General features: G+C 46.5%; 1 long non-coding RNA gene across 1 annotated transcript; it reads right to left on the bottom strand.

The window, feature by feature from the left end:
- On the bottom strand, positions 1-25973 carry LOC116969847. The gene is made up of 5 exons (XR_004410938.1): positions 25426-25973; positions 24989-25106; positions 10139-10290; positions 6116-6233; positions 1-2678 (listed from the first exon to the last, which is right to left on the bottom strand). It is a non-coding gene; the product is annotated as an uncharacterized LOC116969847 (long non-coding RNA).
- Positions 25974-27008: the final 1035 nt, after the last annotated feature.

Genomic DNA, 27008 nt, shown 5'->3' on the forward strand with positions numbered 1-27008 from the left:
GGAAACATTGACTGTCATCCCTGGCCTCACTGCACTGTTGCATTTACCACATGGAGTTCCTTATACAACACTTAAGAAGGCATCCTGAAGCTTCCAGACCAACGTCAGCTGGACAACCTTCTGCCTCCGGTGTGAACCCAGATTGACAATGTAAACATGGGCAGAGTCCGTTCACACCATCTGACGGAAGGAGTGGAATTGGGAAATCAGGTGATGTTCAAGCACGGACAAAGGAGAGACGGCATGAATGTGCAGAATGTGGGAAGTGTTTCACACGGGCAGGGACCCTCCATCTACACCAGCGGACCCACACCGGAGAGAGGCCGTACAAAAGCACAGTCTGGAAGAAGAGTTTCAGAGTCCAGCTCCCTCCATCGACACCAGAGGACCCACGGGGTCAAGGAAAGAGCATTCACGTCGTGGCCCTGGTTTCACCAATCTTTCCACCACCAAGCACAAGAAGTACAAGACAGACACCGTTGTATGCAGATGCCGAGACGTGTGTTCAGCTCTGGCTGAACAACTTCTAATCTCGTGTGTGGACTCGATAAGAAGACCCACACGGGATAGCGGCTGTAGGAAGAGTTTCACAGACTGCATGAATGTGCAGACTGTGGGAAGAGCTTCGCACGGGCAGGGACCCTCCACCAACACCAGTGGATTCACACTGGAGAGAGGCCGTACAAATGTTCAGACTGCAGGCAGAGCTTTATCAGAGAAATGTCACCCATTTTCAGTGTTTTTACATTTAATTCTTTCATATTGAATTACTTTGAGTATGTATTTACATTTTCAAACTGTATTAATATTGGCCCTTGCTGTATTTCCCCCTTTATGATGATACTTTGTGTGGAGAAGTCTGGGGTATAAGGGATGGGTCCCTGGTTTCCCACCCCGTGTGAATTGGGGACCAGGGACGGGTATCATTGCCGCATGTCTGACCCTCTCTAGACTGCATCTTCCCACTGGGATAAACTGTCCCCACTGGGATATTCTGACTGTGCGGGATCGCTGGGATCGGGGCTGTTGTGATGCAGTCTGGTTATCGCACTGAGTTCATCAACACGGCGTTGATAAATCAACCACTTTTATTGTTGCCACAAGTCAGGAGTGACCCAAGGAGACTGTCATCCCTGCCCTCACTGCACTGTTGCATTTACCACATGGAGTTCCTTATACAACACTGAAGAAGGCATCCTGAAGCTTCCAGACCAACGTCAGCTGGACAACCTTCTGCCTCCGGTGTGAACCCAGATTCACAATGTAAACGTGGGCAGAGTCCGTTCACACTATCTGACGGAAGGAGTGGAATTGGGAAATCAGGTGATCTTCAAGCACGGACAAAGGAGAGACGGCATGAATGTGCAGAATGTGGGAAGTGTTTCACACGGGCAGGGACCCTCCACCAACACCAGCGGACCCACACCGGAGAGAGGCCGTGTGAATGTTCACACTGTGGGAAGAGCTTCACATACTGAGGTGACCTCCAGAAACACCAGCAGATAGAGTTCATTATAACTCACAAATCTGGGACACTTGGGAGTTTGGTGCTGGATGGCAGATGTTCCAGACTATTGCATGTTTTATTATTAGTCCACCTACATTGTTTAGTTTAGTTTAGAGAGCCCATCGAGTCTGCACTGACCAGCGATCCCCACATATTAACATTATCCTACACACACTAGGGACAAATTACAATTATACCAAGCCAATTAACCTATAAACCTGTACGTCTTTGGAGTGTGAGAGGAAACTGAAGATTTTGGCGTAAACCCACTCAGGTCACGGGGAGAACGTACAAACTCCATACAGACAGCACCCATAGTCAGGATCGAAACCGGGTCTCTGGTGCTATAAGGCCACAACTCTACCGCTGCACCACCGTGCCGCCCCAAATGAAGCCGTTCCAATTGTTCCAACGAAGCCGACAACATCTTGCGGAAGAGCACCACGTTTCAGTGTGGTGCAGCCCTTGAAGTTATCATTAATATGGGCAATTTCAGATAACCAGCCTTTCCATTTTGTATCAGAACTAGCCACATTATGTGACTGCATCAGTTCTGATGAACGGTCATTGATCTGAGAAGACATTTTTCAGAAGGTGTTTCAACATGGGGAAGAAAGGTCAGAGGGTTTTGGGCCAAACGTGGGCAAATAGGATCACCTTAGAGGAGGCATCTTGGTCAGCATGGACAAGTTGGGCTGAAGGGCCTGTTTCTACAGGAGCGTGAAACATGAACTGTTTCTTTCTCCACAAGATGCTGCCCGACCGGCTGAGTATTTAGAGCATTTTCTGTCATTATTTCTTTGTTCCGTCTTTATCTTTAATCGTTGTCCAGCCCCGAGTTGGCTTGTTTGAGGTGTAGATCGTCCCCAGCTTACGGACACAGTAAAGTACAGCCCGTACACATGAGCGAGTGTCTGGGAGACGGTGGGATGGATTTACCGGCTGCTGCGGGGCTGCAGGCATCTTCTGCCGTGTGGGAACTCTGTTCACGGACGCATGTTCCGCTTGGGAACGGTTCCCAGGAAGGGAACCCTGCCGTAACCGGGGGGAACGTCCTGCACCGTCTCCATAGCAACTTCTTGATGCATCTAATGAACGTCCCAGGCCATCTGTGTGCTTCCAACACAACACCACGTCTCACAGTCACAACTGGTTCTCTGACTTCCACAGTCTGCAAGTTTTAAACAACACAGTTTCAGCACAATCTCACCCTACACCTAATTAACACATGTTGTATGTAGGAAGGAACTGCAGATGCAGAGGTTTAAACTGAAAACAGACACAAAAAGCTGGAGTAACTCAGTGGGACAGACAGCATCTCTGGAGAAAAGGAATGGGTGACGTTTCCATCGAGACTCATCGCCAGACTGAGATTCAGGGGAAAGGGAGACGAGAGATATAGACGGTGATGGAGAGAGATATAGAACAAATGAATGATATAAATACAAAGTAACGATGATAAAGGAAAGTGGCCATTGTTAGCTGAGGGCTCGGTGAAAACCAGTTATAGACAATGAGACTCAACAAGACAACTTTCAGATTAGTACAATGACTTGGGTGGGGGAGGGACGAAGAGAGAGGGGATGTAAGGGTTCAAGTTAGAGCAATCAATATTCATACTGCTGGGGTGTAAGCTGCCCAAGCGAAATATGATATGCATCGAAGTCCCTCACCCTGAGCACAGGATCGCCCCAGGGTTGCGTCCTCAGCCCCCTATTGTACTCCCTGTACACACATGACTGTGTGGCTAGGTTCAGCTCCAACTCAATAATCAAGTTTGCTGATGACACTGTGGTGGTGGGCCTGATCTCAGACAACGATGAGAAGGCCTACCGGGAGGAGGTGGCTGATCTGGCACTCTGGTGTCAGGACAACAGCCTCCTCTTGAACATCAAGAAAACTAAGGAGCTGATCGTGGGCTTTAGGAGGGCACATCATCCGAGGGCGTACACACCATTGAGGATAATTGGAGATACTGTGGATAGGGTGAGCTGTTTTAAATACCTGGGAGTCTACATCTCTGAGGATATGACATGGACATCACACGCTGCAGTATTGGTGAGTAAGGCAAGGCAGCGCCTTTACCACCTCAGGCAATTGAGGAAATTCAGTGTCTCCGAGGATCCTCCAGTGCTTCTACTCAGCGGCTGTGGAAAGCATCTTGTCCGGAAATATTACAATCTGGTTTGGGAATTGCTCCGCCCAGGACAAGAAGGCTCTGCAGAGAGTAGTGCGTTCGGCCGAACGTACTGTGGGAACTACACTCGCCCTCCTGCAGGAACTATACATCAGGAGGTGCAACTCCAGTGCCAATAAAATCATGGGAGACCACTTCCACCCCTGCAACGGACTGTTCCAGCTGCTACGGTCAGGCAAACGCCTCCGTTGCCATGTTGTGAGAATGGAGAGGTTGAGAAGGAGTTTCTTCCCAGAGGACATTAGGACTGTGGTCCTATCTCACCAGGGACTAACTTTTACTGGACCACTCTACTGCTTTTTTTTTAAATTGCTGTTTTTTTCCCCTTTTCCTTCCGCCCACAATTTTTAATATGTAAAAGAATGTGATTCTGTTCCATTCTGTTTGTAGTTTGTTTGGTTGTTTGTTTGTTTGTCTTTTTGCACAAAGTCCGCGAGCATTGCCACTTTTCATTTCACTGCACATCTCCTATGTGTATGTGATGAATGAACTTGACTTGACTTGAGATGCTGTTCCACCAATTTGGTGATTGCCTCAATCTGACAATGGAAGAGGCCCAGGACAGAAAGGTCAGAGTGGGAATGGGGAGGGGAATTAAAGTGTTTGGCAACCGGGAGATCAGGTTGGCCCAGGCACAAACACATGTTGTACTTTCTTTATCTTTCTCATCGTATTATCAATCTTTACAACAATATTCCATTATTGGTGTGGATTGCTAGCTGCACTGTGGCTGAGAGGAGGGCGCTGCAGTGAGTTATAAAAACTGCACAAAGAGCATCACAAACGCTCAACTACCCTCCCTGGATGACATATACAGGGCCCGATGCTTGGGCCGGGCCACAAACATCAAGCAGGACACATCCCACCCTGCCAATCACCTTTTCACTCTGCTACCCTCTGGAAGGCGATTCAGGTCTCTGAAGGATCGCACCGGTAGACTAAAAAATAGTTTCTACCCATGTGCGATAAATAACTTAATTCTAACAAACACTGGGGAAGCACAATATAATTCGGGGTGCAAGATAATGCGCAATATTCTTTTAAAATATTTTTAATACCTATTTATTATTATTTTTTTACTGATAAGTGTATATGTGAGTCAATGGCTGTTGTGTTTGTTCTTTTTAAACCGAAGGAGATACAATGGAATTTTGTTGCACAGTATTGTGCAATGACAATACACGTATTCTATTCTATTCTATTAATTAGAGCAACAACAAACACAGCGCAGGAACAGGCCCTTCGGCTCACAATGTCTGCTGAACATGATGCCAAATTGAACATGATCCATATACCTCCAATCCCAGCATATCCATGTACCTTACCAAAAGCCTCTTAAACACCACTATTATATCTGCTTCCATCACCAGCCCTGGCAGTGTGTTCCAGGCACCCACCACTCGGTGGAATAAAAATCTTTCCCCGCACATCTCCTTTAAACTTGTCTCTTTTTTACCCGCCGGTCGTTGAAATTTCCACCTTTGAGAAAGGGTTTCTCAGTGACATCAGTAATATTTTAAACATTGAAATATTTTACTGTTCACTTAAGCTGCCTCTATCCCGCTGACTAACGCATGAGAAACTGGTTCAAGCATTAAGGAGAAACCTTCCAGCAGATTATCAGTGACACATTGCATTGCATATTGTAAATGATTTATGACAAAACTTTCTTTATACTGTTGGATTAATTTCAGGAAAATTACTTTTCCCATCGAGCTGCTTTCATCTAACTTCCTGTTCAGAGCAGATAAAATAGGGCGGTACTAGCTACAGAGACCCGGGTTCGATCCCGACTAAGGGTGCTGTCTATACGGAGTTTGTACGTTCTCCCCGTGACCTTGGTCAGAGGCTTGGATAGAGTGGATGTGGAGAGGATGTTTCCACTAGTGGGAGACAGTAGGACTAGAGGTCATAGCCTTAGTATTACAGGATGTTCCATGAGGAAAGAGATGAGAAGAAATGTATTTAGCCAGTGGGTGGTGATTCTGTGGAATTCTTTGCTACAGACGGAGGCCAAGTCAGTGGACATTTTTAAACCAGAGACAGATTCATGAATAATACGGTTGTCGGGGGTTATGGGGAAAAGCAGGAGAATGAGGTTAGGAGGGAGAGATCAGCCATGATTGAATGGCAGAGTAAACTAGATGGGCCGAATTGACCTAATTCTTCTCCTATCACTTATGACCTGCGTGTGTTTCCCCCGAGATCTTCTGTTTCCTCCCCCACTCAAACAATGTACAGGTTTGTAGGTAAATTGTCCCTAGTGTGTATGGGATAGTGTTAGTGTGCGGGGATCGCTGGTCGGCATGGACTCGGTGGGCTGAAGGGCCTGTTTCCGTGCTGTATCTCTAAACTAAACTAAAATGGAGTCCCATCCCGAGTAGGCAGAACCTTCCCATTGAAACACTTACTGGTTACTTGAATCCCAGTAGATTACGACACCACGTATCTGATCTCCTTTGATTCGTTGTTGGCCGGTCACAACATCAAAATCAACGTGTAAAGCAAAGAACCGCAGATGCTGAAAATCTGAAATAAAAATGGAAGAAAATTCAAAAAACATCCTTAACTTCCATCTAGGGTCCAGACTCTTTGAAGCTGTGACTCGCAGCTTGAAACTTGTCATAGAAAGAGGCCAAGCAGGCCTTGCAAATGCAAATATCCTCCACTTTGAAATATTCTCTAATTTGGCCAATAATAACAGAACAAGGAACTGCAGACCAGACTATACTAACAGAACAAAACAGACTTGGATGAGATTAAATTGACCCAGAGGGTGGTTGCAATCTGGGACACGCTGCCTGAGGAGATGGTGGAGGCTTGAACTTTCCCTGCAGCTGCAGGACATGCTCCACTGCAGGAGATGCTCCACTGCAGGAGCGGCTTCAATGCAGGCACCTGCTCCACTGCAGCATCTGCTCCCCTGCAATATCTGATCCATTGTAATAGCAGCAGCTCAATTGTAATGCCTTATTATTAATGCCACTTGTGATGAAATGAGCACACCCAGCAGACGTGTGATTATTGGCAGCAGGATATGTAGTTTTGCTTCCAATTACTATTTCAATAGACAATAGACAATAGGTGCAGGAGGAGGCCATTTGGCCCTTCGAACCTGCACCGCCATTCAATGTGATCATGGCTGATCATCCACAATCAGTACCCCGTTCCTGCCTTCTCCCCATATCCCGTGACAATGCTATTTTTCAAAGCCCTATCTGGCTCTCTCTTGAAAGCATCCAGAGAACCTGCCTCCATCGCCCACTGAGGCAGAGAATTCCACAGACTCACAACTAACGCTCTGTGAGAAAAAAGTGTTTCCTCGTCACCGTTCTAAATGGCTTTCTCCTTATTCTTAAACAGTGGCCCCTGGTTCTGAACTCCCCCAATCGGGAACATGTTTCCTGCCTCTAGCATGTCCAAGCCCTTAACAATCTTATATGTTTCAATGAGATACCCTCTCATCTTTCTAAACTCCAGAGTGTACAAGCCCAGCAGCTCCATTCTCTCAGCATATGACAGTCCCGCTATCCCGGGAATTAACCTTGTAAACCTACGCTGCACTCCCTCAATAGCAAGAATGTCCTTCCTCAAATTAGGAGACCAAAACTGCACACAATCCTCCAGGTGTGGTCTCACTAGGGCTCTGTACAACTGCAGAAGGACCCCTTTGCTCCTATATTCAATTCCTCTTGTTATAAAGGCCAACATGCCATTCGCTTTCTTCACGGCACGGTTACTTTCATAGACTGATGAACAAGGACCCCAAATCCCGTTGTACTTCCCCTTTTCATAAATTGACACCATTTAGATAGTAATCTGTCTTCCTGTTTTTGCTACCAAAGTGGATAACCTCACATTTATCTGCATTAAACTTCATCTGCCGTGCATCTGCCCACCCCCCCAACCTGTCCAGGTCACCCTGCATTCTCATAGCATCCTCCTCACAGTTCACACTGCCACCCAGCTTTGTGTCATCTGCAAATTTGCTCGTGTTACTTTGAATCCCTTCATCCAAATCATTGATGTATATTGTAAATAGCTGCGGTCCCAGCACCGAGCCTTGCGGTACCCCACTAGTCACTGCCTGCCTTTCTGAAAGGGACCCCGTTAATCCCTACTCTTTGTTTTCTGTCTGCCAACCACTTCTCTATCCATGTCAGCACTCTACCCCCAATACCATGTGCCCTAATTTTGCCCACTAATCTCTTATGTGGGACCTTATCAAATGCTTTCTGAAAGTCCAAGTACACCACATCCACTGGCTCTCCCTTGACCATTTTCCTAGTTACATCTTCAAAAAATTCAAGAAGATTAGTCAAGCATGATTTCCCCTTCGTAAATCCATGCTGACTCGGACCGATCCTGTTACTGCTATCCAAATGTGCGGCTACCTCATCTTTTATAATTGACTCCAGAATCTTCCCCACCACTGATGTCAGGCTGACTGGTCTATAATTCCCCGTTTTCTCTCTGCCGCCTTTTCTTAAAACCATCAGGCCCTGGGGATTTATCAGCCTTCAGTCCCATCAGTCTATCCAACACCATTTTCTGCCTAATGTGGATTTCCTTCAGTTCCTCCATCACCCCCGATCCTCTGGCCACTACTATATCAGGAAGATTGTTTGTGTCTTCTTAGTGAAGACAGATCCAAAGAAGCTGTTCAACTCATCTGCCATCTTCTTGTTCCCCATAATAAATTTCGGTCTTCAAGGGACCAACTTTGGTCTTAACTAATTTTTTCCTCCTCACATACCTAAAGAAGCTTTTACTATCCTGCTTTATATTCTTGGCTAGCTTACCTTCGTACCTCTTCTTTTCTCCCCGTATTGTCTTTTTGGTTATCTTCTGTTCTTTAAACATTACCCACACCTCTTGTTTCCCGTTCATCTTTGCTACGTTGTACTTCTTCGCTTTAATTTTTATACTGTCCCTGACGTCCCTCGTCAGCCATGGTCGTCCCTTTCTCCACTTGGAATCTTCCTCCCTCCTAGGAATGAACTGATCCAGCACCTTCTGTGTTATTCCTAGAAACACCTGCCATTTTTGTTCCACTGTCATCCCTGCTAGTGTATCTTTCCAGTCAACTTTGGCCAGCTCCTCCCTCATGGTCCCTTGATTCAACTGCAACACTGACATCTCCAATCTACTCTTCTCCCTCTCCAATTGTAGATTAAACCTGACCATGTTATGGTCACTGCCTCCTAATGGCTCATTAACCTCGAGGTCCTTTATCAAATCCAGTTCATTACATAACACTAAATCCAGAATTGCCTTCTCCCTGGTAGGCTCCAATACAAGCTGTTCAAATAATACATCACGAAGGCACTCTACAAAGTCCCTTTCTTGGGGTCCAGTACCAACCTGATTTTCCCAGTCTACCTGCATGTTGAAATCTCCCAAAACAACCACAGCATTATTTTTGCTGCATGCCAGTTTTAACTCCTGATTCAACTTGCACTCTATGTCCAGGCTACTGTTTGGGGGCCTGTAGATTAATCCCATTAGGGTCTTTTTACCCTTACAATTCCTTCGTTCTATCCATACTGACTCCACATCTCCAGTTTCAATGTCATCCCTTGCAAGGAACTGAATTTCATTCCTCATCCCCAACCCCTCTGCCGACCTGTCTGTCTTTTCGATAGGAGATATATCCTTGAATATTCAGTTCCCAGCCCTGGCCCTCTTGCAGCCATGTCTCAGTAATTCCCACAACATCATACTTGCCAGTTTCTAACTGAGCTTCAAGCTCGTCCACTTTATTCCTTATACTTCACGCATTCATATACAGTACTTATATGATTTCCTCCTGGTGAGGTTCCTCACCAATATTCAAAAATTCCCATTAGTGATCTCAAATTGGACTAACTTTACAATCACCACCAAAGCTTGATGTCATTCAGACGATGGTGACCATGGATAACACAAACCCATAGACATTGGGGCCGAGTTATGCTTTTTAATGTTGCAACTAGTCACAGACCTGAAATCAGAGATTGGACAAAGGCCAATGTTCCCATTGATGAAGAGGTGGATTGTCCTGGTTGTTCATTATTCAATCCATTTACCCAACCATGGCACAAAGTGTCACTGTCCGTACAGGCAGCAAGAATGAGCCATTACTTTAAACCTGGAGGAATGGAAAGAAGGATTCTGATCTATTTCACTTCACACACAGATGTGTGAAACTGAAAGATTGGTCATTGTGATTTCTGACCTGGAAATAGACACATACTCATCCATCATATTCTTCATGCTGGTTGATTATTCTTTAACTCTGAAAAATAATTTTAAGGTTGTTTGCTGTCTTCGTCAAGTAGACATGATCAATTGAATAAGCATGAATACTCTGGTGGAAATAGTAATAACTATAACATTACAAAGTGATGTTTCCACAGATATTTTGCACTGGTAAGTTCAATGAAGATAAATACCTGAAGTTGTGGCCATAACAGGTGATGAGCATGTTTTATTATTCACAGGATTAGACGTACCAAAGCCAGAATTCACGACAAATCGGAGCAGAAGGCGTCAAGCCCAAGTATACGAATCCAGCGAGTCAGATGAGGATTGGACACCTAGACTTCTGACAAAAAATCCACAACGTAATTTAAATCTGTTTGAAATATTAAATGCAGTTTTTCAAATATAATTGATTCTAATCAATTTGGCCGTTAGCCTATGGAATCTGTTGCAAGGGAGATTGTATTCTTAACTTTGGAGTGGTGGAAAACTTGTCAAATTGAATATATTTTTCCAAATGTGTTATTCATTAAGTGCAAATTTACTTTTCCAATTTTTTACTTTTATATGTTGCTTATTTTAAACTAAATTACATTAGATACTAGACCAAGTGCAGACTCGTTGGGTCTGTTCCCCCAACGTGCGGTTGTGGGGGGGGGGGGAGGTGGCACGCAGCATCACACACTAACTACCCCCCCTCCCGCACTCACGCTAATAGAGGTGGGGGGGCAGGAGTGGGGGGGGAGGAGGAGAGGGGGGGAGGAGAGGGGGGGGGGAGGGGGGGGGAGGAGAGGGGGGGGGGGGGAGAGGGGGGGGGAGGAGAGGGGGGGGAGGAGGGGGGGGGGGAGGAGAGGGGGGGGAGGAGAGGGGGGGGGGAGGAAGAGGGGGGGGAGGAGAGGGGGGGAGGAGGAGAGGGGGGGGAGGAGAGGGGGGCGGAGGAGAGGGGGGGAGGAGAGGGGGGGAGGGGAGGGGGGGGGAGGGGGGGGGGGGAGGAGAGGGGGGGAGGAGAGGAGGGGAGGGTGGAGAGGGGGGGGAGGAGAGGGGGGGGTGGAGAGGGGGGAGGAGAGGGGGGGGCGAGAGAGGGGGGGAGGGGAGGGGGGAGAGGGGGGGAGGAGAGGGGGGAGGAGAGGAGAGGGGGGAGGAGAGGAGAGGGGGGAGGAGAGGAGAGGGGGCGGAGGAGAGGAGAGGAGAGGGGGGGAGGAGAGGAGAGGGGGGGAGGAGAGGAGAGGGGGGGAGGAGAGGGAGGGGGGGAGGAGAGGAGAGGTGGGGGGAGAGGAGAGGGGGGGGGACAGAAGATGGAGGGGGGGGGGGGGAGAGGAGAGGGAGGGGGGGGGGGGGGAGAGAGGGAGTGCCTTTTTACATCAACCCAAACCCAAACAACCATTTGCAGGCAGTGCTTTTTTACCTCTAACCATATTTTCATTTTCAAACCAAATTAAGGGTACTCACAGTGCTGTAGACATTTGTCAGTGTCATTCTAAGCTCTGATTGAGGTACACCACTTGCAGAGACTGATTGAAGCACACCACTTCCTGGTTTTATAATCCCTCCCCCTCCCTCCAGCAGGGGCAGCAGAGAGAATAGGGAATGTTGTAAAAACATTAATATCTCTGTCAATTTTCATCGACGGGAAAAATCCTCGGCACACATGCGGCGGAGGGGGGCTCTGAGCGAGGTGGCCCAAAATGACGGCCGTAGGTGACGGCGTACTCTCGGAAACCGCAGCACAGAAAGCCAAAACCGGTCAAGTACAGAGTTTTAGTAATATAGATATCCAAACTATTGAGATTCAGTCTGTGCTTCTCCAAAGCAGAGATGATGTGTCACTTTTTTCCCCCAAGAACTCAGAATCTTTAGGCCTCCTTTTAAGGTTTCTCTGATATTTTAAAAATATGTGCAGGTTTTGTTCTTGACAAGTTGCAGGAATGATTTATATATATATTTTTTACAGAACATGTTATAAATACAGGTAGATACGTAATTTGGGTCACAAAATGTACTGGAGGACAGAGGATCTAAGGGGGTGGAGGAACTGAAATAAATTTTCATTAGGCAAGAAATAGTATTGGGTCGGCTAATGGGACTGAAGGATGATAAATCCCCTGGACCTAATGGTCAGTCCCAGGGTCCTCAGGGAGGTGGCTCCAGAAATAGTGGACACATTGGTGATAATTTTCCAATGTTCAATAGATTCAGGATCAGTCCCTGTGGATTGGAGGATAGCTAATGTTATCCCACTTTTCAAGAAAGGAGCGATAAAGAAAACGGGGAATTACAGAGCAGTTAGCCTGACTTTGGGGGTGGGAAAGGTGCTGGAGTCAATTATTAAAGAGGTAATAAAGGGGCATTTGGTAGCAGTAAAAGGATTAGTCCAAGTCAACATGGATTTATGAAAGGGAAATCATGCTTCACTAATCTTCTGGAATTTTTTGAGGATGTGACAAGTAAAATGGAGTGCCGCAAGTCTCGGTGTTGGGGCCACAACTGTTTACCATATATATTAATGATTTGGAAGAGGGGATTAGGAGCAACACTAGCAAGTTTGCGGATGACACAAAGCTGGGTGGCAATGTGAACTGTGAAGAGGATGTTAGGAGGTTGCAGGTTGACCTGGACAGGTTGAGTGAGTGGGCAGATGCAGTATAATTTTAAAAAGGGAGGGCGAGACAAAACGGGGAATTACAGACAAGTTAGTCTAACATCGGTAGTGGAGAAACTGCTGTGGTCAGTTATTAAAGATGGGATAGCAGCACATTTGGAAAGTGGTGAAATCATTGGACAAAGTCAACATGGATTTATGAAAGTTAAATCATGTCTGACGAATCTTATAGAATTTTTCAAGGATGTAACTAGTAGAATGGATAAGGGAGAACCAGTTATATCTGGACGTTCAAAAGGCTTTCGACAAGGTCCCACATAAGAGTTTAGTATGCAAACTTAAAGCACACGGTATTGGGGGGTTCAGTATTGATGTTGATAGAGAACTGACTGGCAGACAGGAAGCAAAGAGTAGGAGTAAACAAGTCCTTTTCAGAATGGCAGGCAGTGACTACTGGGGTACCGCAAGGCTCATTGCTGGGACCCCAGCTATTTACAATCTACATTACTAAAACTCTGTTCTTGACCGGTTTCGGCTTTCTGTGCTGCGGTTTCCGAGAGTACGCCGCCACCTACGGCCGTCATTTTTGGCCACCTCGCTCAGAGTCCCCCTCCGCCACGTGTGTACCGAGGATTTTCCCGTCGATGAAAATTGACAGAGATATTAATGTTTTTACAACATAGAAACATAGAAATTAGGTGCAGGAGTAGGCCATTCGGCCCTTCGAGCCTGCACCGCCATTCAATATGATCATGGCTGATCATCCAACTCAGTATCCCGTACCTGCCTTCTCTCCATACCCTCTGATCCCCTTAGCCACAAGGGCCACATCTAACTCCCTCTTAAATATAGCCAATGAACTGGCCTCAACTACCCTCTGTGGCAGAGAGTTCCAGAGATTCACCACTCTCTGTGTGAAAAAAGTTCTTCTCATCTCGGTTTTAAAGGATTTCCCCCTTATCCTTAAGCTGTGACCCCTTGTCCTGGACTTCCCCAACATCGGGAGCAATCTTCCTGCATCTAGCCTGTCCAACCCCTTAAGAATTTTGTAAGTTTCTATAAGATCCCCTCTCAATCTCCTAAATTCTAGAGAGTATAAACCAAGTCTATCCAGTCTTTCTTCATAAGACAGTCCTGACATCCCAGGAATCAGTCTGGTGAACCTTCTCTGCACTCCCTCTATGGCAATAATGTCCTTCCTCAGATTTGGAGACCAAAACTGTACGCAATACTCCAGGTGTGGTCTCACCAAGACCCTGTACAACTGCAGTAGAACCTCCCTGCTCCTATACTCAAATCCTTTTGCTATGAAAGCTAACATACCATTCGCTTTCTTCACTGCCTGCTGCACCTGCATGCCTACTTTCAATGACTGGTGTACCATGACACCCAGGTCTCGCTGCATCTCCCCTTTTCCTAGTCGGCCACCATTTAGATAATAGTCTGCTTTCCTGTTTTTGCCACCAAAATGGATAACCTCACATTTATCCACATTATACTGCATCTGCCAAACATTTGCCCACTCACCCAGCCTATCCAAGTCACCTTCAGTCTCCTAGCATCCTCCTCACAGCTAACACTGCCCCCCAGCTTAGTGTCATCCGCAAACTTGGAGATATTGCCTTCAATTCCCTCATCCAGATCATTAATATATATTGTAAATAGCTGGGGTCCCAGCACTGAGCCTTGCGGTACCCCACTAGTCACTGCCTGCCATTGTGAAAAGGACCCGTTTACTCCTACTCTTTGCTTCCTGTTTGCCAGCCAGTTCTCTATCCACATCAATACTGAACCCCCAATGCCGTGTGCTTTAAGTTTGTATACTAATCTCTTATGTGGGACCTTGTCGAAAGCCTTCTGGAAGTCCAGATACACCACATCCACTGGTTCTCCCCTATCCACGCTACTAGTTACATCCTCGAAAAATTCTATAAGATTCGTCAGACATGATTTACCTTTCGTAAATCCATGCTGACTTTGTCCAATGATTTCACCACTTTCCAAATGTGCTGCTATCCCATCTTTAATAACTGACTCTAGCAGTTTCCCCACTACCGATGTTAGACTAACTGGTCTGTAATTCCCCGTTTTCTCTCTCCCTCCCTTCTTAAAAAGTGGGGTTACATTTGCTACCCGCCAATCCTCAGGAACTACTCCAGAATCTAAAGAGTTTTGAAAGATTATTACTAATGCATCCACTATTTCTGGAGCTACTTCCTTAAGTACTCTGGGATGCAGCCTATCTGGCCCTGGGGATTTATCGGCCTTTAATCCATTCAATTTACCCAACACCACTTCCCGACTAACCTGGATTTCACTCAATTCCTCCAACTCCTTTGACCCGCGGTCCCCTGCTATTTCCGGCAGATTATTTATGTCTTCCTTAGTGAAGACGGAACCAAAGTAGTTATTCAATTGGTCCGCCATATCCTTGTTCCCCATGATCAACTCACCTGTTTCTGACTGCAAGGGCCTACATTTGTTTTAACTAATCTCTTTCTTTTCACATATCTATAAAAACTTTTGCAGTCAGTTTTTATGTTCCCTGCCAGTTTTCTTTCATAATCTATTTTTCCTTTCCTAATTAAGCCCTTTGTCCTCCTCTGCTGGTCTCTGAATTTCTCCCAGTATGCTGCTTTTTCGGGCTAATTTGTACGCATCATCCTTCGCTTTGATACTATCCCTGATTTCCCTTGTTATCCACGGATGCACTACCTTCCCTGATTTATTCTTTTGCCAAACTGGGATGAACAATTTTTGTAGTCCATCCATGCAGTCTTTAAATGTCTTCCATTGCATATCCACCGTCAACCCTTTTAGAATTAATTGCCAGTCAATCTTGGCCAATTCACGTCTCATACCCTCAAAGTTACCTTTCTTTAAGTTCAGAACCATTGTTTCTGAATTAACAATGTCACTCTCCATCCTAATGAAGAACTCAACCATATTATGGTCACTCTTGCCCAAGGGGGCACGTACAACAAGACTGCTAACTAACCCTTCCTCATTACTCAATACCCAGTCTAAAATAGCCTGCTCTCTCGTTGGTTCCTCTACATGTTGATTTAGATAACTATCCCGCATACATTCCAAGAAATCCTCTTCCTCAGCACCCCTGCCAATTTGATTCACCCAATCTATATGTAGATTGAAGTCACCCATTATAACTGTTTTGCCTTTGTCGCACGCATTTCTAATTTCCTGTTTGATACCATCTCCAACTTCACTACTACTGTTAGGTGGCCTGTACACAACACCCACCAGCGTTTTCTGCCCCTTAGTGTTTCGCAGCTCTACCCATACCGATTCCACATCCTCCAAACTAATGTCCTTCCTTTCCATTGCGCTAATCTCCTCTCTAATCAGCAACGCTACCCCACCTCCTTTTCCTTTCTCTCTATCCCTCCTGAATATTGAATATCCCTGGATGTTCAACTCCCAGCCTTGGTCACCCTGGAGCCATGTCTCCGTGATCCCAACTATATCATAGTCATTAATAGCTAGCTGCACATTCAACTCATCCACCTTATTACAAATGCTCCTTGCATTGAGACACAAAGCCTTCAGGCTTGTTTTCACAACACTCTTACCCCTTATACAATTATGTTGAAAAGTGGCCCTTTTTGATTTTTGCCCTGGTTTTGTCTGCCTGCCACGTTTACTTTTCACCTTGCTACCTATTGCTTCTACCCTCATTTTACACCCCTCTGTCTCTACGCTCACACATTTAAGAAACCCTTTCCCTTTAACTCCATCCTCCACTATCCCATTCGACACCTCACCCCCCTTATTCAGTTTAAAACCACCCGTGTAGCAGTGGCAAACCTGCCTGCCAGAATGCTGGTCCCACACCTGTTAAGATGCAATCCGTCCCTTTTGTACAGTTCCCCCTTACCCCAAAACAGATCCCAGTGATCTAAGAATCTAAATCCCTGCCCCGTGCACCAGTTCCTCAGCCACACGTTCAGGTCCCGTAACTCCCTGTTCCTGCTCTCGCCAGCATGAGGAACTGGAAGCAAACCGGAGATAACAACTCTGGAGGTCTTGCTTTTCAGCATTTCAGCAGAAACCCCTGTCCGTACCTCTCACAATAGAGTCTCCCACTACACTCGCGTTGCCTGCCTTAGGCCTTTTTGGTTTTGGCTCAACAGCCCTATTCACATCGCAAGCCAGTCCGCCACTCAGTGTAAACACGCCTTCTGTCCCGACAGCTTCTAAGTGGGTGAACCTGTTCACAAGAGGTACAACACCCGGGGATGTTGGCATTCCATGCTTCCCTCCCTTTCTCACTGTCTCCCACCTTCTCTCTTCCAGTACCTTTGGTGTAACAATCGTACTGTAGGACTTGTCGAGGAACGACTCCGTTTCTCGGACGAACCGGAGGTCATCCACTTGCTTCTCCAGTTCCCCAACACGGTCCTTCAGGAGCTCTACCTGGATGCACTTCTCGCATTTGTAGCAGCCAGAGGCACCAGCGGTGTCCTTGACCTCCCACATACTGCAAGCATCGCACTGAATCAGCTTGCCTGACATCTCCTTCTTTCGTCTCTCCCTCTCAAGTGTATTGCGTGGTCTCTCCTCGCCGAAGACTCTCGAGCCAAAGACTCACACATTTCTCACAAGGCCACTCACTCACTGCCGCTCGCTAAGAGCTGTCTTGCTTAAATTGACTGATTTACAAACCAAATTCCTCAGTTTTCAACAGTTTTCCCAGCACTGATTCACTTCTCTCCTCCTACTTGGGCTAGGGCCAATCAGTCGTATCTCTTGCTAAACTCCTGGTGCTGTTGCTCCCAAAGCTACAGCAGTTCTGAGTCTACAACATTCCCCATTCTCTCTGCTGCCCCCGCTGGAGGGAGGGGGAGGAAATATAAAACCATGAAGTGGTGTGCCTCAATCAGTGTCTGCAAGTGGTGTGCCTCAATCAGTCTCCGCAAGTGGTGTGCCTCAATCAGAGCTTTGCATGGAACTGACAAGCAGCCCCCTCCCTGGAGAGGTGGAGGACCGAGACTGTTGGAGGACCGGAGTTGGTGCCGGGACGGTGTTGATTGAGGAGCGGGTTGACCGCCGCTCACGGAGTTTGGCTGTCGATTGAGTGCAGCTGCAGGGAGGGACCGCGCCGGTCCGGAGGTTGGGAGAGAGCAAGAGGAGACACTGGGTAGTAATAGTAGGGAGATATTGTATTGGGGTATCGGCCGACGGCCTGTATAGGTCCGGTAAACGGTGCTCTGGCAATATTCCCTGCTGTTACAAAATGACAGGAGAGAGTGGGTCTAGTGGTATGGAGGCCAGTGGAGGAGAGGATAATGAAGGAAATGTTGAGAAGGAGTGGGAAACCGTGGGAACACGGGGCAGCCCCAGGAAGAGCAGCCGTAAAAGAAGGAAAAGCAATATTGGTGGATCGGAGAGTGAAGACAAGGAACCAGAAAAGGAACCAGAAAAGGAAATTTCGTTAAATGTAGTGGTGAGGTTTGAAGGAGAAGGAGGAGTAAAGAAGATAGATCCATTGAAGCTGACAAAAATAATCAGAGCCCAGGTTGGGGAAGTAAAGTATGCAAGAGTGCTGGAAGATGGAAACATGCTAATGGGGTGCAACAGTGAGGCTCAAGTTGAAAAGGCAATGAAAATGAACAAGATTGACAAAATCAAAATAATCAAAGTAGTGAGAGTGGGAGAACGGAGGAGGGCAGGGTGTAAAGGGGTTATCTATGGAATCCCTCTCAAAGTCAATATGAGTGAACTGGTTCAGGAACTCAGAAAGAAATGTGAATTAATTATGAATGCCAAAAGAATGACCAAAGGAGCAAAGAAAGAGGAAACTGAGTCAGTCCTGCTTGAATTCAAGACAGAATCCCTTCCAAAAGTGGTCCATTTTGGATTCATGCGATATAGTGTAAGAGAGTACATACCCAAACCAATGAGGTGCTTCAAATGTCAGAAATTTGGGCATATAGCTAAAATGTGCAAGGCGAGCCAAGAGTCAACATGTGTGGGTTAATAATATTAATGTTAATCCTACAATGGAATGCACGAAGCTTGTTAGCCAATGGGCAAGACTTTAAGCAATTCATAGACAGTAGGAAGGAAAAACCAGATGTCGTATGTATCCAGGAAACCTGGTTGAAACCAAGTTTAGATTTTGTTCTATATGATTATGTTGCAGTGAGATGTGATAGGGGAAATGGGGGAGGAGGGGGTTGTGCCACTTTCATTAAAAAAGGGATACCATACAAGGTATTAGGAATTGGGCAGGAACAGGAATATGTGGTAATAGAAGTGTGGTCTGAGAGGAGGAAAATAGTGGTAATAAATTACTATAATCCATGTAAGCGATTAGAGGTCAATAAGTTACAGGAAGTAGAAGGCCAGAGCAAATCTAATGTTATTTGGTGTGGGGACTTTAACGCACATAATACATTATGGGGCAGTGGAAAGTCAGATAATAATGGACAGGTAATTGAGGAATTATTAAATGATGGTAATCTAGTATGTCTAAATGATGGAAAGAAGACCAGGGTAGATGTTAGGACAGGGAAGGAGTCTGTGTTGGACCTTACACTTGTTTCTAATAGGATTGCTGCTAAATGTAACTGGGAAGTATATGAAAAGGGTACCATAGGAAGTGATCATCATCCTGTGCTATGCAAAATAAATATTACTTTAACTATGAGTAAAGAAAACAGAAGTGGACGATGGGTGTTTGGAAAAGCTAATTGGGAGAAATTTAAGGAGGAAAGTGATAGATATGTAAAACCGATACAAGAAGAGACAGATATAGAAAACTTTGAGAATAAATTGTCAGAAGGTATCAAAAGAGCAGCATTAGTTTCCATACCTAAAAGTAAAGGAAGATCAAAAAGGAAAGCTGTGCCATGGTGGGACAATAAATGTAAAGAGGCAGTGGTGAATAGAAACAGAGCATTCAGATTATTAAAAAGAACTCATAACTACCAACACATGATTAATTACAAACAGGCTCAGTCAATTGTAAGGAGGACTATAAGACAAACAAAAAGAGCATATTGGAGGAAGTATTGTGATTCAATTGGAAACACAACACAGGTAGGGGAGATATGGGGGATGATTAAAAAAAATGGAAGGTGATAAAAGGGAGTGGAGTTATCCTATCCTAACAAATGGAGATCAAACTGTAGTCTCAAATAAAGACAAAGCAGAACTAATGGTTAACACTTTTAGTAGGGTTCACAGCTCCCACAACTTATCAGATGAAGGAAGAAGAGGTAGGGAAAGAACAAGAGAGGAAAATGTTGAGGCCTTACAAAGGAAAGGTATCACAGAGGACAAGTACAATATTCCATTTAATTTGGGGGAGCTAAAGAGAGCTCTGGCCAAGTGTAAGAACTCAGCCCCAGGGAAGGATGATATTTGCTACATAATGATAAAGCATCTAAGTGAGGAGGGACTCCAAAAGATACTTGCACTATATAACAAGGTGTGGGAAGAAGGGCGAATACCGGAGAGGTGGAAGGAAGCAATCATTGTGCCTATTAGGAAACCAGGGAAAGATGCAATTAATCCAGTACATTATAGACCTATAGCTTTAACAGCACACATGTGTAAACTGATGGAAAGAATGGTAAATGAAAGATTAATGCATCTAATGGAAGAAAACGGTATAGTGGCTAATTATCAGAGTGGCTTTAGAAAAGGGAGAGGTACTAATGATCCAGTTCTGTGCTTGGAAGATGATATAAGGAAAGCACAAGTTAAAAAAGAATCTGTAGTTACTGTATTTTTTGATGTAGAGAAGGCTTATGATATGTTGTGGAGAGAAGGTCTTCTAATAAAGCTGCATTTAATGGGAGTAGGAGGAAATATTTTTAACTGGATAATGGATTTTCTTAACGGTAGAAGTATCCAAGTTAAAATAGGGTCAGACATCTCTAGTAAATGTGTAGTCGAGAATGGAACTCCCCAAGGAAGTGCGATAAGCCCGATCCTATTCTCAATCATGATCAATGATATATTTGCAAACATTCAACCAGAGATGGGGCGATCGCTCTTTGCAGATGATGGCAGCCTATGGAGAAAGGGGAAGAATATAGATTTTATCGTGGGAAAAATGCAGCAAGGGATAGCCCAGGTGGAAGAGTGGGGAGTGAAATGGGGTTTTAAATTCTCTATAGAGAAGACAAAGACAATGGTTTTCACAAGGAAGGAAATTAAAGAGGATGTCCAGTTAAAACTATACGGCAACAATTTGGAAAGAGTAAAAGATTTCCGTTTCCTGGGAGTCCATTTTGACTCCAGATTAACATGGAGGGTCCACATTACAAAAATAATTGGAAAATGCAAAAAAGCCATCAATGTAATGAGATGCTTAGCAGGTTTAGAGTGGGGAGCAGATATATTATCTCTTAAACATATCTATGTATCACTGATCAGATCCAGACTAGAGTATGGCAGTATAGCTTATGGATCAGCATCTAAGTCAGTGTTGTCCGAGTTGGACAAAGTCCAAGCGGAAGCTCTAAGAATCTGTATAGGTGTGCGGACGTCACCTGTATGTGCACTACAGGTGGAAACTGGGGAGATGCCGTTGAGACTGCGCCGCAGACAACTAATGGCTAATTACTGGCTAAGCCTTAAGGGTCATGGAGAGAACCACCCAACAAAACAGGTAGTACAGGAGTGCTGGGAGAGAGGGGTGGCTCAGTCTGGAAGTTTCGGCTGGGTTGGAGGTGGTGTGGCAAGGGACATGGAAGTAGAGGACAAAGAGTTCTGCCCTGCAGTATTGTGGCCATCTGTCCCAATATGGTTACTGAACATCCCAAAAGTTGATCTGGAGATATGGGAGGCAAAAAGGAGGGAAAAAAATTCGGACCTAAAAACAGAATACCATAACCATATATATAATAGATACAGGGAACACCTCTTAATCTTCACAGATGGATCAAAGGACCCAGTAGCTGAAACAACAGGGGCAGCTGTGGTAGTGCAAGGGATGAATGTTGAGATTTGCAAAAGAACAAATAACTATTTGGCAGTGTATACAGTGGAACTGTACGCTATTTTGATGGCAGTTCGGTGGATAGAACAGGTGCAACCATGCAAAGTATTAATATGTAGCGACTCATTGTCTGCAATCCAGAGTATTGGGTCTGGTGCATCCCATAGGCGGCCTGACCTAGTGTATGAAATTCTACTACTATTAAGCCAAGTAACAAGGAAGGGCAGTGACGTGACTTTGTTGTGGGTCCCAGCACACATTGGTGTGTTATGAAATGAAAAAGTGGATAAATTAGCAAAAGAGGCCGTTAAAAAAGAGAACATAGAGGTAAACTTACAATTATCCAAATCTGAAGGAAAACACATTGTGTGGAAGAAAATAAATCAGGAATGGCAACAATACTGGGAACAGGAGACAAAGGGGAGACACCTCTATTCGCTACAAAATAGAGTGGGCATTACAGCAAGTAGAGGGGGGAACAGGAGAGAACAGGTAGTATTAGCAAGATTGAGGATAGGACACTCACCTGAACAGCACATTAAAAATGTTGGGAAAACACCCTACTGGGCTGTGTGAGGAATGCCATCAGCCAGAAACAGTTCAGCATGCCCTAGTTGCATGTAGAAGATATGAAACAGAAAGAAGGGTTTTGATCAATGAAATGAAGAAAATTGGAATGACAGACATATCAGAAAAGAACATTCTAGAGTATGGAGGGGAAGGAAAAGGAGTAAAGGTGTTGTTTAATTTCTTGAGGGCCTCTGGCCTTATAAAAAGGATATAATGTAAAGACATGAGGACTGTGGAGTGAAGCCAGAAGGTGGCAGCAATGCAACATTGTGGATGCCGGCTGCCGTAAAACTCCAAAGAAGAAGAAGAGCTTTGCATGACACTGACAAATGTCTACAGCACTGTGAGTACCCTTAATTTGGTTTGAAAATGAAAATATGGTTAGAGGTAAAAAAGCACTGCCTGCAAATGGTTGTTTGTGTTGAAGTAAAAAGGCACTCTCTCTCCTCCCCTCCCCTTCCCTCCTCTTCGCCCTCTCTCCCCCCTCCTCTCTCCTCTTCCTCTCCCCCCCCCCTCTCCTCTCCTCTCATCTCCCCCCCCCTCTCCTCTCCTCTCCTCCCCCCCCCTCCTGCTCTCCCACCTCCTCTCCCCCCTCCTCTACTCTCCTCCCCCTCCACTCCCCCCCCCTCTCCTCTCCCCCTCCACTCTCCCCAGCCCCCCTCCTCTCGCACCCCCCTCTCCTCTCCCCCCCCCTCTCCTCTCCCCCCCTCTCCTCTCCCCCCCTCTCCTCTCCCCCCCTCTCCTCTCCCCACCCTCTCCTCTCCCCCTCATCCTCTCACCCCTTCTCCTCTCCCCTCCGTCCCCCATTCTCCTCTCTCCCCCCTGTCTCCTCTCCCCCTTCTCTCTCCCTTCCTCCCCCCCCCGCACCCCCCCCTCCTCCTCTCCCCCTTCCTCTCTCTCGTCGCCCGCCATCTCCTCTCCCCCCCAACGGGTCTGCACTTGGTCTAGTATATATTAATCATTTGGACGAGGGAATTGAATGCAACATCTCCAAGTTTGCGGATGACAGAAAGCTGGGGGGCAGTGTTAGCTGTGAGGAGGATGCTAGGAGGCTGCAAGGTGACTTGGATAGGGCAAGTGGGCAAGTGCATGGTAGATGCAGTATAATGTGGATAAATGTGAGGTTATGCACTATGGTGGCAAGAACAGGAAAGCAGACTATTATCTGAATGGTGGCCAATTAGGAAAAGGGGAGATGCAACGAGACCTGGGTGTCATGGTACACCAGTCATAGTAGGCATGCAAGTGCAGCAGACAGTGAATAAAGCAAATGGTATGTTAGCATTCATAGCAAAAGGATTTGAGTATAGGAGCAGGGAGGTTCTACTGCAGTTGTACAGGGCCTTGGTGAGACCACACCTGGAGTATTGCGTACAGTTTCGGGGTCTTAATCTGAGGAAAGACATTCTTGCCATAGAGGGAGTACAGAGAAGGTTCACCAGACTGATTCCTGGGATGGCAGGACTTTCATATGAAGAAAGACTGGATAGACTCGGCTTGTACTCGCTAGAATTTAGAAGATTGAGGGGGGATCTAATGAAACTTACAAAATTCTTAAGGGGTTGGACAGGCTAGATGCAGTAAGATTGTTCCCGGTGTTCGGGAAGTCCAGAACAAGGGGTCACAGTTTAAGGATAAGGGGGAAGTCTTTTAGGACCGAGATGGAAAAAAAAAGTTTCACAGAGAGTGGTGAATCTGTGGAATTCTCTGCCACAGAAAGTAGTTGAGGCCAGTTCATTGGTTATATTTAAGAGTTAGTTAGATGTGGCCCTTGTGGGATCAGGGGGTATGGAGAGAAGGCAGGTATAGGATACTGAGTTGCCATGATCATATTGAATGGCGGTGCAGGCTCGAAGGGACGAATGGCTTACTCCTGCACTTATTTTCTATGTTTCTATAGATAAATGTGAGGTTATCCACTTTGGCGGCAAAAACAAGGGGGCAGATTATTATCTCAATGGGGTTAGGTTAGGTACGGGGGAGGTGCAGCGAGACCTGGGCGTCCTTGTACACCGGTTACTGAAAGTTGGCGTGCAGGTACAGCAGGCAGTGAAGAAATATAATGGAATGTTGGCCTTCATAACAAGAGGATTTCAGTATAGGAGTAGAGGTTCTTCTGCAGTTCTATAGGGCTCTGGTGAGACCACATCTGGAGTATTGTGTACAGATTTGATCTCCTAATTTGAGGAAGGACATCCTTATGATTGAGGCAGTGCAGCGTAGGTTCACGGGATTGATCCCTGGGATGGCGGGACTGTCATATGAGGAAAGATTGAAAAGACTTGGCTTGTATTCGCTGACGTTTATAAGGATGAGGGGGTATCTTATAGAAACTTATAAAATGACTGGACAAACTTGATGCAGGAAGAATGTTCCCAATGTTGGGCGAGCCTAGAACCAGGGGCCACATTCTTAGAATAAAGGGGAGGTCATTTAAGACTGAGGTGAGAAAAAACGTTTTCACCCAGAGAGTTGTGAATTTGTGGAATTCCCTGCCACAGAGGGCAGTGGAGGCCAAATCACTAGATGGATTTAAGAGAGTTAGATAGAGCTCTAGGGGCTATGGGGTCAAGGGATATGGGGAGAAGGCAGGCACGGGTTATTGATAGGGGACGATCAGCCATGATCACAATGAATGGCGGTGCTGGCTCGAAGGGCCGAATGGCCTCCTCCTGCACCTATTTTCTATGTAAAATGAAACTAAAAAGCACCTTGGCCCACGATCTACTTGGTTTCAGTGTAAATTGTCCCTAGTGTGTGTGGGATAGTGTTAGTGTGCGGGGATCGCTGGTCGGCGTGGACTCGGTGGGCTGAAGGGCCTGTTTCCGTGCTGTATCTCTAAACTAAACTAAAATGGAGTCCTATCCCGAGTAGGCAGAACCTTCCCATTGAAACACTTACTAGTTACTTGAATCCCAGTAGATTACGACACCACGTATCTGATCTCCTTTGATTCGTTGTTGGCCGGTCACAACATCAAAATCAACGTGTAAAGCAAAGAACCGCAGATGCTGAAAATCTGAAATAAAAATGGAAGAAAATTCAAAAAACATTCAGCTGGTTCGACAGCATTTGTGGAGAAGGAAACCGTTCAGTTTCAGATCAGAGACCCTTCACCAGAGTAGGAAACAGCAACAAAAACAAGTTGTTTTTCACTTGTAGAGAGGGGTTGTGGTGGATTGGTGGAACAAAGGGGAGAATATCTCTGATGGGGCAAAAACTGATGAGGAAATGTAGTATTTGGAGTCAGCAATTAGAATAAGATGATGGAACAAGGAACTGCAGACCAGACTATACTAACAGAACAATAAAACGGACATGGATGAGATTAAACTCACCCAGAGGGTGGTTGCAATCTGGGACACGCTGCTTGAGGAGATGGTGGAGGCTTGAACTTTCCCTGCAGCTGCAAGAGATGCTTCACTGCAGGAGATGCTTCACTGCAGGAGATGCTCCACTGCAGAAGCCGTATCACTGCAGCAGCTGCTCCTCTGCAAGGCACAACTGCATTGCAGGAGATGCACCACTGCAGGAGATGCTCCACTGCAGGAGATGCATCACTGCAGCAGCTGCTCCCCTGCAAGGCACAACTGCATGGCAGGAGATGCATCACTGCAGCAGCTGCTCCCCTGCAAGGTACAACTGCATTGCAGGAGATGCATCACTGCAGCAGCTGCTCCCCTGCAAGGTACAACTGCATTGCAGGAGATGCATCACTGCAGCAGCTGCTACACGTCCCTGGTTATTAATTATTACATGATTCCCGTGGACAGCTCGAGCCCTCGGCGGGAAAAGGCGCCAAAAGCCGCCGAGAGCTCGAGCTGTTCTCGCTGTCCCGCCGCCGGGGGGAGGGGCCGAGCGCGGAGAGCGGCGCATGCGCACTGTCCGAGACAGCGCGGGGCGGGGGGGAGACGCGCACGCGCGCTGACGTTGACGTCTCCCCAAGCCCCGCCCCCCCGCCCGCGGCGGCCGCAGCCCCTCCCCCTCAGCGGCGCGACGGCGGGAAAGCGAGGATGGGGGGAGACGGGAAACTGGCGACGGCTTTTGGAGCTGTTGACGTCACCCGCGCTCTGGTTGGAGCCGCCGCTCACGTGACGGGGGCGGGAGGGAGGGGGAGGGGCTATAAATAGCGGCAGCGGCAGCGAGGCGGCGAGTAGTTGAGGCGGCGACTAGTGGAGTTTAGTGTAGTCGAGTCTAGTCGACGTGAGGTGGAGTGTAGTCGAGTCTAGTCGACGTGAGGCGGAGTGTAGTCGACGTGAGGCGGAGTCTAGTCGACGTGAGGTTTAGTTGAAGCGAGGGGTTTAATCGAAACAAGGTTTAGGTGTGAAATTGATCTGAGGTGAGGTTGAGCTGAGGTGAAGTCTGGTCGAGGTGATTGAGGGTTTAGTTGAGGTAAAGTTTAGTCGAGGTGAGGATTTAGTCGAGGTGCGAGGTTTAGTTGAGGACGTTTAGTCGAGGTGCAGTTTAGTGAGTTGAGGTTTAGGTGTGAGGTGAAGTTTAGTGAGGTGTGAGGTTTAGTTGAGGTGAAGCTTAGTCGAGGCGAGGTTTCGTAGTGAGGTGTGAGGTATCGTGGAGGCGAGGGGTTTAGTCCAGGTGTAGGTGTGTAGGTGAGGAGAAGTGAGCGTAGGTGAGGTGAGGAGAAGTGGGTGTCTGAGCTCAGGAAGGGAGAGCGAGGAGCTGCTGAAGGAGACGAGACCATGTCTGGGACGCAGGGTTCAGAGGTCAGACTCCAGGGAGCTTTGACATTAATATTGATCTGGGACTGAGGCCATTCAGACCATCTCCCTCATCCTTCTAGTTGTCTGTCTCCATCTGGCAACTTTCCCCAGCTGTGAGGAAAGAATATTAACCTGAAACATTCACTCCGTTTCTCCCTCCACAGATGCTGCCTGGTTTGCTGAATATCTCTGACAATTTATTC

This window comes from Amblyraja radiata, unplaced genomic scaffold (genome assembly GCF_010909765.2).
Source record: "Amblyraja radiata isolate CabotCenter1 unplaced genomic scaffold, sAmbRad1.1.pri scaffold_160_ctg1, whole genome shotgun sequence".
Taxonomy (NCBI): Eukaryota; Metazoa; Chordata; class Chondrichthyes; order Rajiformes; family Rajidae; genus Amblyraja; species Amblyraja radiata.